Here is an 18,115-nt window from a genome sequence, read left to right as displayed (position 1 = left end):
TTCACTTTGGTCTCACCTAGTCTCTATATCCCTAGAGAAAATAACTTCAAGGTCTCAGAAAGACGAATGGCATCCCTCACATGTATGCACCATTTCAACTTGCATCTCCTCTGCAAAGAGATTCCAAAAATCTTTGGAAGCAATAGACTTAAAAATTCTTTTTTTTTCTTTTCATTTCAGTGCAATCAGCAAATCCAAATATGTCAAATGAAACCTGTTTAGAGGACCACAGTATAAATTCCACCAGTACAGTTCAGGCTACTGATGTTCTCAGCTTAGAAGCAGACACATTCTGTCCAGAAGAACTGCAATGTAAACTGGCAAGACAAAAGATGGAGACACGTTAAAAAATAGTCTTCAAAGCAATTTTAGAAGGCTTCCATTTAAACCTGGATTAATGAATTAGATGTGAAATTAATTAGTAATACTTTTCTCTTGCCTTTGAGCTGGTACCACAGTCATATGCCAGCCACACTTTTATTAATTTTGCAATTCTTATCTTCACTTGAAATTTTGTTTTACAAATTTTTAACCATTTATGTTAACTCCCAGTCTTTATTCCAGGCTGAACTACAACATTTTGAGGAAAATTACTATCTTACTCTTATCTTACTCCTTAAAGCATGCAAGACAGTACTATAGCAAACACTCTCAGCAAAGACTTAAGGAGACCCTGCCTTACCCTATTACATAGATTCCTATTTGTCTGTCACATGACTAGGGCCATTCCAATTGAATTTTCTATTATTCTATTATTGAATTGTCTTCAGTGAAATGAGAAAAATGAAGGCAATGGAGATAATTTTTCATAAAATTGAATTTATTCTAGCTAAAGGTCTAGTATATTTAAAATTATGTCTTGCTTCTACTTTGGTATTAAAGTGTCCTTTCTTTTACCAAAATAATGATGATAGTACATGATATTTACTTGTTCCTTATTTAATATGCTTAGTCAACAAAATAAAAATCTCAGCAATTCTGTATTTTACTCCCATTTCCCATTCAGTGCTATTAGTTTACATAACCAAAAAGTCCCTGATCTTTAGAGGACAGGATTCTTGATTTTTATTTGTTTAACCATGGTATATATCATATGTAGCTTGGCTTGATTTTCCCAGTAATGATCCTTATCGCTGCCCTCTTTCTGAGCACTATCTGAGTTTGATAAGTAGAAATTCAGAAGTGTCCACACCTTTGGGGAGACTTCTGTGACAATGAGTCAGGCTGGACTGTGTGATTTGCTTGAGCCAAAGGGACTGCCACAAATCTGAGACAGCAGACATTTGAAGAGTGCTTGCAGATTAAACTACTATTAAAACCCTGCCTCTGCCACCTAGAATGGTGAGAAGCACTTGGCCCAGTTACTCCTGTTGTTCCGGTCAACATCCAGCCAACTACCAAATATGTGCATGAGGTTGTTGGGACCAGCTGGCTTCCTTCCAGCTTATCAAGTGAGCATAGACACCAGTGAGCCTAGCATTCCATCCAAATTCCAAGCCCACCAGCTCAGTCCCCAAATCCATTGATGAGTTTCCCACCAGTGACTACATATAAGAATGAAATTCCAGCTCCTGAGGGCTGCCATCATAGACACAATGTCCCCTTGGCTCAGTGCTGTGCAGCCCTTCCCTTTAGATATCTCATCCCCCATTCCCTTTCCTTAAATAAATTCAATTTTCTTTAATCACTGTCTGCAATAGGTTTTTATCTCACACCACTATCCACCATGTTCACTTTTCATTTTGGTGACCTATATGGGGCTATCCAGAAGGAAAGCCCCTTTCCTTCCTCCCCAAGCCCTAGAAATTTTTAGTCTATGGTTTCAACACTGACCAAATCTTCTGGACTCCCAAGCAGATGCAGGAATCTCAGAACATCAGTCCTTCTGATTTCTACTAATAGGTGAGTCACTTTTTTGGAAGAGGGTACTAGGGACCTAGACTCTCAGCTCCCCACTGGGCCACCACCTGCAGGCACGGGTCAGCCACTAAAAGCCACAACTAGGGTGGCTGCTGCTAGAAGACTCCTGTGACAGGATAAACTGGGCTTGGCATGGGCAGGATTGCATTAGGCAGTCTTCCTATTAAAGCAAAGATCCAAGCAATGGAGGCCTATGAAAAAGCACACACTCACCCAAACTCCAGCTCAAACCACCATGTAGGATTTTACTTTAAGAACTATGAGTCTTGGCATGTGTATCTCAGAATTGCCAATTTTCGCCCTTTCAAGGGGGAGATAGCTTGTCTGGTAGTGTCACATTAGGTACAAGGCACACAAGGAATCCCAGAGCTGGCTCCAACCAGTCTATATTAGAAAGTAAGTAGTGAGGAAGCTCCCACTTATCCCTAACCACCCAGGGGACCAAGACCTCTACACTGAACCTTTTTAGCAAGTGACACCTCCTAGAATAAGACTCAGCACTCTGTAGGGGGGCAGCAACCAGGATGGGACTCTGGCTCTCAGTTTCTCCTTCTCAGTAAGTTCGCAATTTTCCCCTCTGCTAATGCCTTGGGCAGCTCAATCTCAACTCCTCCCAAGGACTCACCTCTGGCCTGCCTTTTACAGAATCTTAAGACCTTTGATTAACAAGATAAAATTAGACACAAATGCCTTGTTTTTTATTGCCATAGCATGGCCACAATATAAATTAGGCAATCAGGAGATCTGGCCCCAGAATGGCACCCTTAATTATAACACCATTCTTTAGTTAGATTTGGACTTCAGTCCTTCTTTGAGTTCTACCGCTACCCTCAACTCTGTTCCTCTTGTCACATTGAAACCAAAGTGCTATGATCAGGTCTGAGTTCGTTGTCTCACAAAATCAAAGAATGGGTTTACTGACAAAGATGGTAAGTGGAAGCACAGTTTACTGAGAGATAGATGGATTCCTTGCATCAGGGAGCAGCAGGGAGGGGCCCAAAGCCAGTTTCTAGTGAAGCTTCTTTGTTTCAGGTTCCAAAGTCCCATGCCCCTTAAGCCAGTCATGGAAAAGGTGCAGCTGCAGTTCCAGGAGAGCCAAAAGCAGGCTAGTGTCCAGAGCTTTTGTTCCATGCTGCAGTCAAGTATAGTTCAGCATCCACGGTAATTAAAGTCCATTACTCTATGTGTGGAATACCACATGGCCATAAGTTATTTGGGCACTGGGAAGCATGTCCCCTGCCACAGGAGAGCCAGGAATCCAGTGGACCAGAGAGGGAAGAGAGTGTGCTTCTTTGCTAGCTCCTGATTAGTCGTTTTAAAGAATTCTGCCCTAGCAACATCCATACATTTTAAAGCTCATGTCTCTCATTTGTGCTTCCTTCTTGCCCAGTTGGGTTACTTTAACAACTCTCACCTCACTGGGTTTAGCCCTAGGTTACTTTGTTTCTCTCTGGGGTTTCTCTTGGAACAATGGCACAATCAGCAAGTTGCATTCTGTCTACTTTTGCAAAATCTTTTTATTCTTGGACTTCCTGGTTCTACTTTCTTTTCCCATGGTCCTGTCCTAACTATCTAGCCCTCTACTATCTCCTCAGTATTGTTTATGCCTCCTCCTCCAGGCCCAGGATTTTGCCTTCTCACCACCATACCCCCTTCCCAAAAAACAACTTTCTTTACAAAACTGCAAACAACAGTCTGTCTGCTATCAGAAGCAGAACTCATTATCATCCAAACCTTAGCATTTTATAACTAAGGAAAAATGTAGCAGTTTTATTTTTTATTTTTTAAAATATATTTTATTGATTTTTTACAGAGAGGAAAGGAGAGGGATAGAGAGTTAGAAACACCGATGAGAGAGAATCATTGGTCAGTTGCCTCTTGCACACCTCCCACTGGGGATGTGCCCGCAACCCAGGTACATGCCCTTGACTGGAATTGAACCCAGGACCTTTCAGTCTGCAGGCTGATCCTCTATCCACTGAGCCAAACCAGTTTCAGCAAAATGTAGCAGTTTTAAATCCAAGTGGCTGGAAACTAGTCCTTGGAATAGGCTGAAGGGCCTGCTCTTCCCCCCTCACCTTTTCTCCAGCCTCATAATGCTTATACATAACTAGAGGTCCAGTGCATGAAAATTCATGCACTGGATGGGGAGTCCCTCAGCCTGGCCTGCCCCCTCTCACAGTCCAGGAGCCCTCAGGGGCAGGAGGCGACCTGGTGATCAGGGCAAGGCAATGCCCCCATCTGCCACTGCCAGCATCACAAGCCTCAGGTGGCCCTGGTTACCTGAGCCTTGGGCAGCCTTGGGTGGCTTGGCAGCTGACATCTGATGCTTTCCTGAACCTCATGCCTGCCCTGGGCAGCTGGGGGCTGAGGGCAGGTCTGGCTGCACTGCTTGCCTGCTACCCGCCTGGCAGGGCTAAAAGGACTGGGAAACTCCAGTGGGGCTTAGGGGACTTGGTGTTGTCATCTTGTGACTATGGGCACCACCATCTTTGTGATGGTGTGATGGTCAATTTGTTCATTCCCTCTTTATTAGATAGGATGTGTTTTCTGCCTCCTGATGGCACCACTAGGGTAAAATGTTTTATTGGCCTCTACAAATTAAGTAGAATCCTATGGTTCAGACAAAATATTTAATATTAAACCAGTTTAAGTTTAAAATTATTACCATAAAGTTATACATTTGTTTTACCAAGATTTGCAAAAGGTTTATAATATAATCTTTTGGTTAAGTATACACATATGTGAAAACCTTCCCAAAGTTTAATTTTTTTGAATACTTTTTAAATAAAGAAATGACTTTGAGCTATTCCACAAACCCTGGATTACCTCAAGGATTAATTCTCTCTCCTAAGTTTTTAAACTAATTAGGCCTATTTAATATGCTTACAAAATTACATGGGAAGCTTTGTCAAATAAAAATATACATACATTTTTATTAAAATGAATATTGTAGAAATTTCAGTCCACTCTAGGAAGGAACTTGCAAAGATTCAGAGCTGAGTTCAAATAGGAAATTCTCAGGAGAAACAGGTATCTTGTCAGTGACAAGCCTATAGTAATAATTTCCTATGGAAGGTATCTGACAGTAGTACTTCAGATGTTCGTTATCCACACATTGAGGTGTTTATGAATTGTTTCCAATGTTCAATACACATTTCCAATGAATCATGTGCAGCATTTTAAAATTTTGGATCTCTGGTGTAACCTGAGGACTGCCTATACACCAGAGATCCATTCCTACCACATAACTCGATTTTCGCTGTAAGTCGGAACCTACCTACACAAGTACCTACATCACTCACATGGAGCACATACACAGAAGTTATGAAGTGAAACAGTAAAAACATTTAAAAGATAATACCTGACCTTTACTTGTAGTAAATAAATAAAAAAACAAAAACATAAAGCACATGTGTACATATGTTGGAATTACAGAACTTTTTTTTTTATAAATACTGTAAATGAAAGATGGTGACATAACCACAAAATGACATAAGTCAAGTCCGACGTAACCTGGGGACTGTCTGTATTTTAAAACTCTACATTTAATCAAAGGACATAAACTTTATGTTGGTCTTTTATGTCATTTCCTAATAATTATTATTTACCAAAAATTAGTATCATCTTGAAATATTATATCTTACAGAAAATCAAGGTTCTTTGTCAATTGTTTTATGGTCAATGTAATCATGTCACTTAAGTTTATCATTTACAGACTGTCATTATTTTGCTCTGATTCATTCACAAATATATTGGAAAGATTCACCTGGGGAGGGATCAATCAGGGGAGAAGGGAAGAAGACATATGTAATACTTTAAACAAAACAAAATAAAGTTTCATAACAAGGACTTTGACTTACTCTAAATTACAAGTTTCTAAGCAGGTCATCTCTTTAAAATATAAGAAAGCTTGTTTTTATTTTCCTAGAACAATTTGATAAATTATCTATGATAATTAAAGTATGATATGCTAATTAGACCGAACATCCTTCTGGATGACCTTCTGGATGAAGTTGGGGCTGCAAGGGAAGCCCGGGTCCTGGGTACCACAGGGAAGCTGGTTCCAGCAGCCTGGGGAAGGAAGGCCTGCTCTTGCATAAGTTTCATGCATCGGGCCTCTAGTACCTTTATAAGCAACATGGAAGCTTTTATATTTTTCTGCTTACCTTATCCCTAAAGAATTTGACAATTCTTAATGCATAAATCATGGTATTACATTTCTTTGTGTGAATTTCATAAGACCAAGTTCTAATTATGGTTTTATTAACCAAGACTTTGACTGGAATGTCATGTCTGAGAGAAACAAGCCCAGAATCTGGTCATCACCAGAAAGCTTTCTCAAAACTTGTAGAAGCCAATCAAAAGCCACATGTAAGAAATGGCCTGGTACCTTTTTTGTTCACGTGGTTCATGGCAGTCTTTCCAGGTAAGGAACAAAAATTGTTTTTATGGGAGCTGGCAGAAAGAACCTCCAGACATCATTGAGGACCCCAAGAACTTGAGGAATCACCCAAATCTACAGGTACTGATGGCAGTTAGAGGGCTCAGCTTCTTTGCCCAGAGGAGCTTACTAAAGCTATTCTTGAGACTCCAGCAAAGAAGATTTTTAAGAATGCCTACTTGACAATTGCTATTCTTAATTGTTTTCCCAGAAGCAATCAGACCAAATTGAAACTAAGCTTAATACAATAAATACGTTGGTCTTAATTTGGCTCTTTAATAAAAATGAAGGTGATTTAGGAGGAGAATTGTGTTTCCATAGACTCTATAATACACAGTTGTGAATATTACACTCAGATCTTTACTTTTCAATTATGATTTGAACTAGATCCTAAATTTATCTTAAATAGTGGGCTACAACCCTCCAAACTGATATCTCCTTCTTTCACCAGACCATTCATAATTCTTATTGTTCTAGCTTTTGTCCCAATAATACTAAGATTTATAAAATACTTTGTCTCCACCAGGTTACAAATACTGCTTGTACTCAGAAAATACCACCCCTAGCCACCATCATAGCCTCCTTTGTGTCCAGGCCTCATCATCCCTGACAAAGAGCAAGGATATTTGGCTCTGAAGAAAACTGTCACTTCCTTTCAACAGGAAAGTAGCTATAGAAGAGACTCTATACCCCTTTTTCCCTGAAGGAATTCAGTGCCAAAAATCCTTGAGTGGGGCACTGTAGACCCCCAGAGTAAGGATGATGGGCCAGGAACAGAAACTCACCAGGGCAGAAAGCTCCAGAGGCTTAATCAGGGGCAAAACTGTGAAAACAATAACCTGGCCCCAAGATAATATATCCTCCCCTTTATATCACTAGTTGGCAGTTTAGAACTCCCCGACCTTCTCCTCTCTAAAGATAAAATCTAGGCCTCAGTTGTATTTTGGCTCCAGGCCAAGAGAACCAGATTAGTGACACAGTGGCTGCCTCACAACCAGCGTTTACCTCCCACTCATTCAACAGATTTCCTCAGTCTTGGTTATCACATACAAACTCCACCCAGCATCTTAATCAAACACTACTATAATTATTGATTTGGCATGTACTATGGACTTTTTTCTACATCCCTTCTTAGCAGGAGATCAACATGAACAGGACCCTAAGACATGCTTCTCACCACTCCAACTGCTCTGAAGCTGGAGGCGTAAATCCCTGAATCCACCACACTAGAGTGAAGAGGGTGCTGGAAAGAGAAGAATGGGTGACTGAACCTAAGGAACCTCAAGGAGGAACCTTTACATCTTGCCTAATAGCAGTTGGAACACCTATTGCTACTACAAAGAATTATACTCATTCTATAAATTTTGGGAAGAAAAGTCACATCTAGGGACCTTTATGCATTGGGTCCCCCTGTCCTAGATAAGGATGCAGGGATGCTTTCTCTAAATCAGTGGTTCTTAACCTTTCTAATGCCACAACCTTTTAATACAGGTCCTCATGTTGTGGTGACCCCCAACCATAAAATTATTTTCGTTGATACTTCATAACTCTAATTTTGCTACTGTTATGACTCATAATGTAAATATCTGTGTTTTCCAATGGTCTAAGACTCTACAGCAGTGGTTCTCAACCTGTGGGTCATGATCCACAGGTTGAGAACCACTAGCAGGGTCACCACAACATGAGGAACTGTATTAAAGGGTTGTGGCATTAGAAAGGTTGAAAAACCACTGCTCTAAAGGTTCCTATAGTAGTTCCCTGTGGTGAATGTCTGACTTTTACTGGGTGTTCCATTTATTATCTTTCAGTATCTAATAATTACAATATGAATTGTTTTGATAATTTTACCCTCCCTTATACTAAGCTGGTTGGTTTCTGATACGTGGGTAACTATTTATTCATATATCCCTGCCAACAGCATGAGGGGTCCTTGTTCCTCAGGACAATTAACAGAATATAGAAGCCCTTGCCCCGATTTATAATAATAAAAGTATAATATGCTAATTAGACCAGACAGCCAAATGACTTTCTGGATGTCATTCTGGACATTCTTCTGGACAAAGTCACTGAGGCGGAGGCCGAGACAGAAGCAGCTAGGGAAATCAGGCAGGCAGGAGAGCAGTTAGGGGTGATCAGGCAGGCAGACAGAGTGGTTAGGTGCAATCAGGCAGGCAGGTGAGCAGTTAGGAGCCAGTAGTCCTGGATTGTGAGAGGGATCTCTGACTGCCAGTTTAGGCCCAATCCCATAGGGATCCCTGTGGGATCAGGCCTAAACTGGCAGTTGGACATCTCCCAAGGGGTCCTGGATTGCTAGAGGGTGCAGGCCTCCCTCCCCTGGACATGTCTTTCATGCAACAGGCCTCTAGTTAAGAATAATTATTAACAAATAGAAAGAGCAGAGAAATGTTAGGTAGGGCAATATAATACTTAATGACATTTGCAAGCTTCCTGTCATAGGAGAACAAAAGACCAGGAAACATAAACTTGCTGGACACTGTTAGGTTTGATCAAATAATTGAATTGATACCCTTCTTTTGGGAACTGACCTTAAGGCCACTTCACAATGGGCATTCCCTTTTGCTTAGAGCACATTCCACTTGCTAAGACTATTATCTCTCTCCTCTGGATCTTCTTGGATCTGCACAAATAATTCTCTACCCATAAAAAGCCTACTAAAAGTCCTTAAAAACCTCTGACTCCCATCTTTGGGTACTGATGACATTTTGGGGCTCAGCCCATCTGGTTTTCGAATGATCTAATAAATCCATAATCCTTCACCACTTTGGCCTCATGTGTTCCTTCTCCAGTGACCCTAACAGATACTAGGAGTCAGACCATGCAAGGAATGGAAACTGTCCTGAATTTACCACATCACTCACCTACATTTCAAGCTTACCACCTCAGGGGCTAAACCCACTGAAGACAAGTTTCCCGCCAGTGACTGCATGTAAGGATGAAATTTCAGCTCCTAAGGCTGCCATCATTGACCCAATGTCCTCTTGGCTTGGTGCTGTGCAGGCCTTTTGTCTTTGGATATCCAATCTCCCATCTCCTTTCTCTAAATAAATTAAATTTATTTAATCACCATCTGAGATGGTTATTTAGTCCACATGAACCACCATGCAAACCATCCACCATGTTCACCTTTCAGTTGCTTTAAGCCATGATATTTGTACTGGTTTGTTATGTGTCAATATAACTGTTTGCCAAGTCTTCAAAATATTTTTAAGAATAGCTGATACAAAAATATCTTGGATGCATAAGGACATAAAGGATATGACAGAATTAATTGACTAAAAGTGCATTTGGACTCTCAGGTCTGTTCTTCAAGACTCATATCTCTCTCCAGCTCTGGAGCCTTGTACAATTGGAGTCACTTGTCTACATCTGTTGTATAAATTTAATTTCTGAGACAATGCATGACCCAGTGACAGAAATGACCCACTGAATGAGATTTGAAGGTTGTAGGAGAGGCCTCCTCTCTCCACATGTCTTCTTGATTAATACTTAAAATTTCAGCATCAGCAATTTGTTCTCTGTGCTGAAGTTGTGCTCCTCATGGGGCCTTTAAAAAATGCAAACATTGCTGGGTTGTTTAGCATACTGTCACCTTCTTACTGTGAATGACATATCAGATATCTGGGTCACTAGGGGGTCAAAGTTGGGGTGAGAATAAACAGCAAAAAAGAGAAGTAAGTAATGGCTGAAAAGGTAGTTACAAGGCCCTTTGAACAAACAGGGTGCCCCTGTGGCTTAATCTGCTCTGCTCCCCCAGGAGAACTGCCCACTCCAATGAGAGGAAAATGAATTGTCCTGGCTTGGACTCCTGCCCTGGGGGAGTGAATATTGGATATGAGAAAAGACTTATCATCTCCCAGTATTAGCATTTTCCTTGGAAAGCCTCATCTGCTTCTTTGTCCCCTTAAAGCAACACTTCCCTAGTACTTTGTGGGGTGCACATCAGCCCTCTATTCTTGGCTACAACTTCCATCATCACACCCTGGACATCTCTCTTGGCTTTTTCTTAGACTTTTTGGATGTGAATTGGTTTTGCCAATAAGCAGAATTTCATTGATGAAAGCCAGAGAAGGGACAGCCAGGGAGATGCATGGCTTGCTGCTGACAGACAGATTCTTTCTTTTTGAACATTCTGAGTTTAATGAGCTGAAACTCACAAGTATAATTAGCATGAAGCTTATGATACTGCTCTTTGTACATAATTGAATTTAATTTAATCTTGAACAATTTACATGTTCAACCAAATGTTTGTCTTGTTGGTTCTAAAAGTCTCCATTAATATTTATCTAGAAAACACTAGCAAGGCCAAGGATCATTTGTAAAGATCTAGGATGTTAGGGCCTCTCTTTTGGGTAATTTCCAATTCAAGCAAAGTGTGGTCTTTCTGATGTGAAACATTTACCAGTTTTCCAAATATATAGCCTTAAGCCTTCCTTGAAAGAATGCTGTTTGGTTGCTTAATTCAACAACCCAAAGACTCCTGGGGTGAAAAGTACTTAGCATAATTAAACTGCTGACTGTGCTTGAAGAGGAAAGGTGAGTTTTGTTTTAAGATTACAAGTGGCATCCAAGTGACTTTGAGTTGGGGCCATCATGATAGTATAGGGTATCTTGCATTCTGCTATGCTCAAATTGCAGGCATAGCAAAGTAAAAGTGCTTGTAAGAGACAGTGTAATTCCATACACTGGATCCCTAGGGTACTCCCAGACATAGATGAGAGTATCTCTTCCTCCCTCCCCACCCCTTCTTTATTAAGCTAAAGCAAAGCATGAACAAGACAATGTTTGCAAAGCTGAGCTCTTCCTTCCCAGGCAATTGAAGAAAAGACTCTAAAGACCTGTGATCTCATTCTCAAGCCTTACAGGCAAACCTAGAGGGATTGCAAGCATTGGCCCAGTGCATTTACTATCATATGCCTTCAACTAAGACTTCTGTGCCATTTGGCTTTCTTTTTAACACTGCTTCTCAGAATAGAATAATGTATAGTTTAAATCTCTTACCAGAAAAATAATCCATGGTTTCCAGTGTTGAATTACATTACTTAAATTTGTACAAACATTAAAATATTTACAGCTTCAAAAAATGAAACAAATCTTCAAATAAAATAGAAACAAACCTATGAAACCATTGACATCCAAATTAACAATTAACAATTAGTTTAAACAGATACCAAATCTTCTTATGAAGCAACTGTTAGGTCTTTAGGGCAACACAATCTTTAATGACCATTTGTAATCTTCCAGTGACAGGAGAACAAAAACTAGGAATGACTCCCTGGATACCAGGACTCAGACCATACAAGGAATGGAAACTGTCCTGAAGGCACCTGATTGCATAACTGTACTCCATCTGCATTCCAAGCTCACCAGCTCAGCCCCAAAACCCACTGACAAATTTCCTGCCAGTGACTGCATCTATATATATAAAAGGCTAAGCAACCAGCTGATAGGTATGATGCACATTGACCACCAGGGGGCAGATGCTCAACACAGGAGCTGCTGAGCGACAGCAACTTTTCAGAGTGCCTTCTCACACTCTGGGACCCCTCGGGGGTTGTTGTACTGCTGGTTTCAGTCTGATCCCCACAGGCCAGGTTGATGGACTCCACCTGCCAAAGGGATCCCCACTCATTCCATAGATGCCCTTTGAGCCCCAGTGCCACACCAGGTGTAGCTGGCCAGGGAGGAACTGCGGGAGATTGGCTCCAGGGCATGTCCCACATTGTCTTGCCCAGTCCCACCCCACTGGCCATCTAATTAATTTCCTCTCTATGTGCATGAATTCATGCACTGGACCTCTAGTATAAGGATAAAACTCCAGCTCCTGGGGCTGCCATCATTGACCCAATGTTCTCTTGGTTCAGTGCTGTGAAGTCTTTGCCTTTGGTATACCATTACCCAGTTCCTTTCCCTAAATAAATTCAGTTTTCTTTAATCACTGTCTGAGATAGCTATTTAGCTTGCCTGTGTACACCATCCACCATGTTCACTTTTCATTTTGGTTCACTTAGCCTGGCTCCTCTCAACATTGACCTAATAGAAACCATGTCATCTGAATCTGAATCTGAAGGGCCCACTGCTGTCATGTTCTGCTCAGTTTTCTGTCTAGTCTACAGGGGGATCACATGATAGCTCAGTCTTTGCTTCTCTTTTCTGTGTCAGTAAATTATTTCTAGAGCGCACTGAGCCATTGGTCTTCCATGCCATGAGTATCCATTTATGTATAAAGTCTGTCTCTGTTCTTCCTGCACTAGTCCATGACAATTAATGTCATAATGCTTTAGAAGAAAGTGAGAACAATAGTTGGGAGGAGCTGTTAGTAGTTCAGGCAAGGAGACTACTCCCTGGAAGGAAGCCCTCCCTGAGTGGACAAGTTCCAGACTCCAGTGACTGGAGGCTCTTTACAATCTTAAGAGGGATAAGCTGTTTAATGAGTGAAGCCAGACATACCTTCTCTTGGTCAGGTGAGCTTTCTCAAGGACACATTTGAAAACAACTACCCGTGTTTCCCTGAAAATAAGACATCCTCTGAAAATAAGACCTAGCTCATGGAAAGGTAAGACATCCCCTGAAAATAAGACCTAGTGCAACTTTGGGAGAAAAAATTAATATAAGACACTGTCTTATTTTTGGGGAAACGGGGTATTGCCACTGCACTGATCAGAGTAATACACTTGAAAATCAGGTTTTTAGTCTTCTCAATGCATATAATTCTATTAGTATTTTTATTACTTTATTTGTGCTGCTATTTTAGCAATTGACCTTGAAGCTCTTAGGATCCCTAAGCACCTATGGCCTTCACCATCCCTTTAAGTTTAGCTATCTATTTGGGCAACTGCTGTGTGCACCTTTTCGCGCAGAACTCTTCCACCTCTGAAAACTTAATTTTCCATATTTTACTTCCTGGTCATAAACTTCTAACTTTACTCTGGCCTTTGATCTCACCAAACAGCAGTGATTACTTTAATTTATTCCATTCTACCACTTTATCATAACTTTACATCCATCTAGCCTATACTTCTTGGACCATTGCATCTACCACTCATTTGCCAACATTCTCAGTTTCTTTGATCTGTTGTTCTTCTGTTACACATGCCATATTAAACTCTAAATACAAATACAAATCAACTCAACTGATTGACATCCATGTTTTCTAGTATTACAAACCTCTTAGATTGATGGTACTCATTTACAGCATCAACTAGACTCAAAGTTTCCAAGTATTCTTTATCTGTCTCCTTCCAATTCCTCACAAAATTAAGACTTCATCTCTTTTTCAAGAGAGAGAGAGAGAGAGAGATATCAATGATGATGGGAGGGAATCAGTGGACCCTAAATAAAATAAATACAAAAAATTACTCTTACCTACTTCACAATTAAACTTCTAAACCCCTCCTCCCCCCTCAAAAAAATAATGATTTACAAAGAGGGAAACCAAGATGGCAGCATAGGTAAACATCTAAACTGCTGCCTTACACAACAAGTCCAAAATTACAACTAAAAGACAAAATGGACATCATCCAGAACCACAGGAAAGCTGGCTGACAGGAAATTCTACAACTAGAAGGAAAGAGAAAAGAACACTGAGACTCAGAGGACCTGCAGAAGGCAGACGTATGGAAACACTCACGCAGAGAGGAAGGGTGGCTGAGTGCCTGGATGGCTTTCTCTGACAGGAGGGAGAAAGAAGCTCCTGACTGCACTGCACCCCAATTTTGTGGGAGACCTTGGGGACCGAGTCTCATACAGGGGGTGTCTGGACTGACACAAAGAGAGAGAGCACATGGAAACTCAGAGGAGCTGTGGAATGCAGGGTTCTGGAGGAGCACATGCGAATGCGCCCACAGAGGACTGACTGTTGAGGGTGCTGCTGGCTTTCTCTAGTGGGAGGTAGTCAGAAGCTCCAGACTGCACTGAACTCCAGTTCCAGGCAAGATCCTGGAGACACAGACTCAAACAGGAAGAATCTGGACTGTCAGGAAGAGAGCACACGGAAACTCCAGGGAGCTGCAAAAGGCAGAGGTCTGGAGGCACGTGCGTGAGTGTGCACAGGAAGGACTGACTGCTGAGTGTGCTGCTGGCTTTCCCTAGAAGGAAAGAGACAGAAGCTCCTGACTGTGCTGAACCCAAGTTCCAGGCAAGAATCTGGGAATCCAGATTCATTGGGGGAGAAACTGGACTGTCTGGTAGTGGGTGAACCTCGAGGGAGGCTTTCTCTCAGAGGTGCTTGCAGCGATTACCAATGGACACTGAGACCCAGGGGCCTCATAGGGCAGAGCTGACAGGAAGCCAAGACTGCTCAGCCCTGAGACTCTGTTTCAGCCAAGCTGAGCACAGACTTTTGTAATTTTGCAAGTTTTGTCTCAAAAGACTGTCTCCAGCTGAAACAGGTTTGGCTCAGTGGTAGAGCGTCGGTCTGCAGACTGAAGGGTCCCAGGTTCGATTCCGGTCAAGGGCATTTACATTGGTTGTGGGCACATCCCCAGTAGGGGGTGTGCAAGAGGCAGCTGGTCGATGTTTCTCTCTCATCGACGTTTCTAGCTCTCTATCTGTCTCCCTTCCTCTCTGAAAAAATCAATAAAATATATTAAAAAAAAAAAAAAAAAAAGACTGTCTCCAGCACAGAAGTTCACCCAGTGTAGACATAGCTGAGCCTCACAGCCAATTGGCCTGGAGGTCAATTCCTCCCAGTGATACCAACAACAATCAAGACTTACCTACAACAAGGTAGTACATACAGTCCACAGACGGGTGCACCAAGAGTGTCCACCTAGGTAACTGGGGAGGCTGAACCACTGGGCCATATAGGACACCTAGCACACATAGCTACCATACCAACTCAGTGAAATGCAGAGACAAAGAAACAGATCACAAACGAAAGAAATGAAGGAAAGCAAATGACTGGATAGAGAGTTCAAAATGACGGTTATAAGGTTTTTCAAGAATTTCCTAGAAAAGGCCAACAAATTTAGTGAGACCCTTGAGGATATGAAAAAGGACCAACTAGAAATTAAGCATACACTGACTGAAATAAAAAAAAAAATGTTATACAGAGACCTAACATCAGACTTGAAGAATGCAAGAATCAAGTCAAAGATTTGAAATACAAAAAAGCAAAAAACAAACAAACAAATAAAACACTCAACCGGAAGAGCAAAAAGAAAAAAGAATCCAAAAATTTGAAGATAGTGTAAGGAGCCTCTGGAACAACTTCAAGTATACCAACATCAAAATTATGGGGGTACCAGAAGAAGAGAGAGAGTAATATACTGAAACCTATTTGAAGAAATAATGACTGAAAACTTCCCCCACCTGGTGAAAGAAATAGACATACAAGTCCAGGAAGCCCATAGAACCCCAAACAAAAGGAATCCAAAGAGGCCCACACCAAGACACATCATAATTAAAATGCCAAGAGCAAAAGTCAAAGAGAGAATATTAAAAGCAGCAAAAGAATAACAGTTAATTACCTACAAGGGAACACCCATAAAACTGTCAGTTGATTTCTCAACAGAAACTATGCAGGCAGATGGGAGGGCAAGATATATTCAAAGTGATGAATAGCAAGAATGTACAACCAAGATTACTCTACCCAGCAAAGCTATCTTTTAAATTTGAAGGTAAGATAAAGAGCTTCACAGATAAGAAAAAGCTAAAGGAGTTCATTACCACCAAACCAGTATTATACGAAATGCTGAAAAGTATCCTTTAAGAAGAGGGAGAAGAAGAATAAGTAAAGATAAAAATTAAACAACAAATACATATCTATCAACAAGTAAATCTAAAAATCAAGTGAATTAAAAATCTGATGAACATAATAAACTGGTGAATATAATAGAATCAGGGACAAAGAAAAGGAGTGGACTGACAATTCTCAGGGCAAAAGTAGTGAGAAGGGTGTGGAAGAGCCTGGACAAAAATTGTACACCTATGGGTGAGGACAGTGGGGGAGAGGGGGAGGTAAGGGCAGAGGGTGGAGTGGGAACTTTGTGGATGGAAGCTATGGGGGGAAAAAAGAGGAACAATTGTAATAATCTGAACAATAAAGATTTATTAATTAAAAAAAATAAATAAAAGTCAACTAGAGATTATTAATATACTAGTAGGTAAAGACAGCATTGTTCCTCTCTAGAAGTTACTTCATTTTACCTAACCATCTTAACTTACCTAGTAACATATGGTTTCCATTCACTTGTAGTGGTAAAAAAAAAAAAAAAAAGAAAACAATTAACACAGTTTAACTACTTAAACAAAATGATTTATTATAGCCAGAGTAAAAAGATAATACATTCAAATGAAGGATAATAAAACTGATGGCTGACATTTAAATGAATCATAGAAGCCACAGATAATGGAATGACATCTTTAAAGAAGCAAAGTTGAAATTCTATAAGAAAATGGAAATAAAAAATGAAGGCAAAACATAGACATTTTCACACAAACAGAAGTTGATAAAAATATTCTTTAGACAAATGGGCTATAAGAAATATTTTTTTAAAGTTATATAAGCTGAAGGAAAACGATGACAGCCCATATTTGGAGGAAGGATAAAGAACACTAAAGTATCTAAATATAGGAATAAATATAAAATAATCTTGGTATCTTAGCAATAGTAAGAATAATATCTGTGGACTAATGAGATATGTAGAAGTAAATAGACAGAAACTGTTGTGCAGTTCTTGCATTGATTAAGAAGTTATAAAAGTATCATTTTAAGGTGAACTGGAACAAATTAAGTCTGCAGATTATACAACAATGTAAAAGTAAGCAGTTAAAAAGAAGAAAGCATTAAATATATTTTGGATTAATCCAAAAGAATGAAATAAAAGAATAATAATGGGGGGAAAAAAACACACAGAAAATACAAAATGTGAAGAAATAGAATTGAGTCACCTTCAGAAAATTCACACTTAAACGATTAAATAAAACTATTTAAGTCAGTCATCAAACACCTGTCAGAGAAATGTGAAAACTGACAGCTGATATCTGAATTTACAGGGAAGGCACCAATAAATGCAACATGCACTTATTTCTGTTGCACCTCAGTTAATTGAGTGCATACCACTCCACCATTCCCAGTTAGACCTCCTGGACTGTAATAGGCTGCCTGAAATTAGATGTCCCCTAGTATAATTCAAAAATACCATTTTGCAGCTCTTGACCTATATATATTTGCCCCCAAGGCTTGTGCTCGCTTTCTCTTCTCCTCAGATAGTCTTCACAGATTGCTTTTACTAATGGGCCTAATCCTTTACCCAAGGACTGTTCCTTGCTTTACATATATCTGATTGAATAACAAAATTGAAATTATTGTGACCGCTGTTTTGTGTATGGTAAGTATTGACATTTAGCAACTGAAAAAGGGGTGTGAGAGAATGCCCAGCAAGCAATCAGAGTGGCATCATAACACAAATTAAGAAAAAATAAACAGCCCTAACAGGTTTGGCTCAGTGGATAGAGCATTGGCCTGCAGACTCAAGAGTCCTAGATTCAATTCTGATTAAAGGTTGGAGGCACATACCCAGTGGGGTGTATGCAGGAGGCAGTTGATGGATGATGCTCTCTCATCTCTCTATCCCTCTCCCTTCCTCTCTGTAAAAAAATCAATAAAATATATTTTAAAAAGAAATAAACAGCATAGTAGACTTAAATCCAATCATATCAGTAATTACACTAAAGTGAAGATTACCAGGTAGAATAATAAAAACAATTACAACCTCTTAATTCAATAAT

At 40.3% G+C, this 18,115-nt stretch overlaps 1 long non-coding RNA gene across 2 annotated transcripts in view; it reads right to left on the bottom strand.

The window, feature by feature from the left end:
* LOC311618869 overlaps nucleotides 1-18,115 on the bottom strand; it is a 63,541-nt gene that overhangs the window by 26,452 nt on the left and 18,974 nt on the right. The window contains exon 3 of one of the 2 annotated variants that reach the window (XR_014794400.1): nucleotides 17-317. The exons of the other annotated variant lie outside the window; for it this stretch is intronic. This is a non-coding gene — a long non-coding RNA (uncharacterized lncRNA). The remainder of the gene's footprint in view (nucleotides 1-16; nucleotides 318-18,115) is intronic. 2 annotated transcript variants of the gene reach the window in all.

This window comes from Pipistrellus hanaki (genome assembly GCF_964339955.1).
Source record: "Pipistrellus hanaki genome assembly, chromosome: 1".
NCBI classification, from domain to species: domain Eukaryota; kingdom Metazoa; phylum Chordata; class Mammalia; order Chiroptera; family Vespertilionidae; genus Pipistrellus; species Pipistrellus hanaki.
The sequence above is the reverse complement of the archived record's forward strand: the minus strand, read 5'-3'. Positions and strand labels throughout refer to the sequence as shown.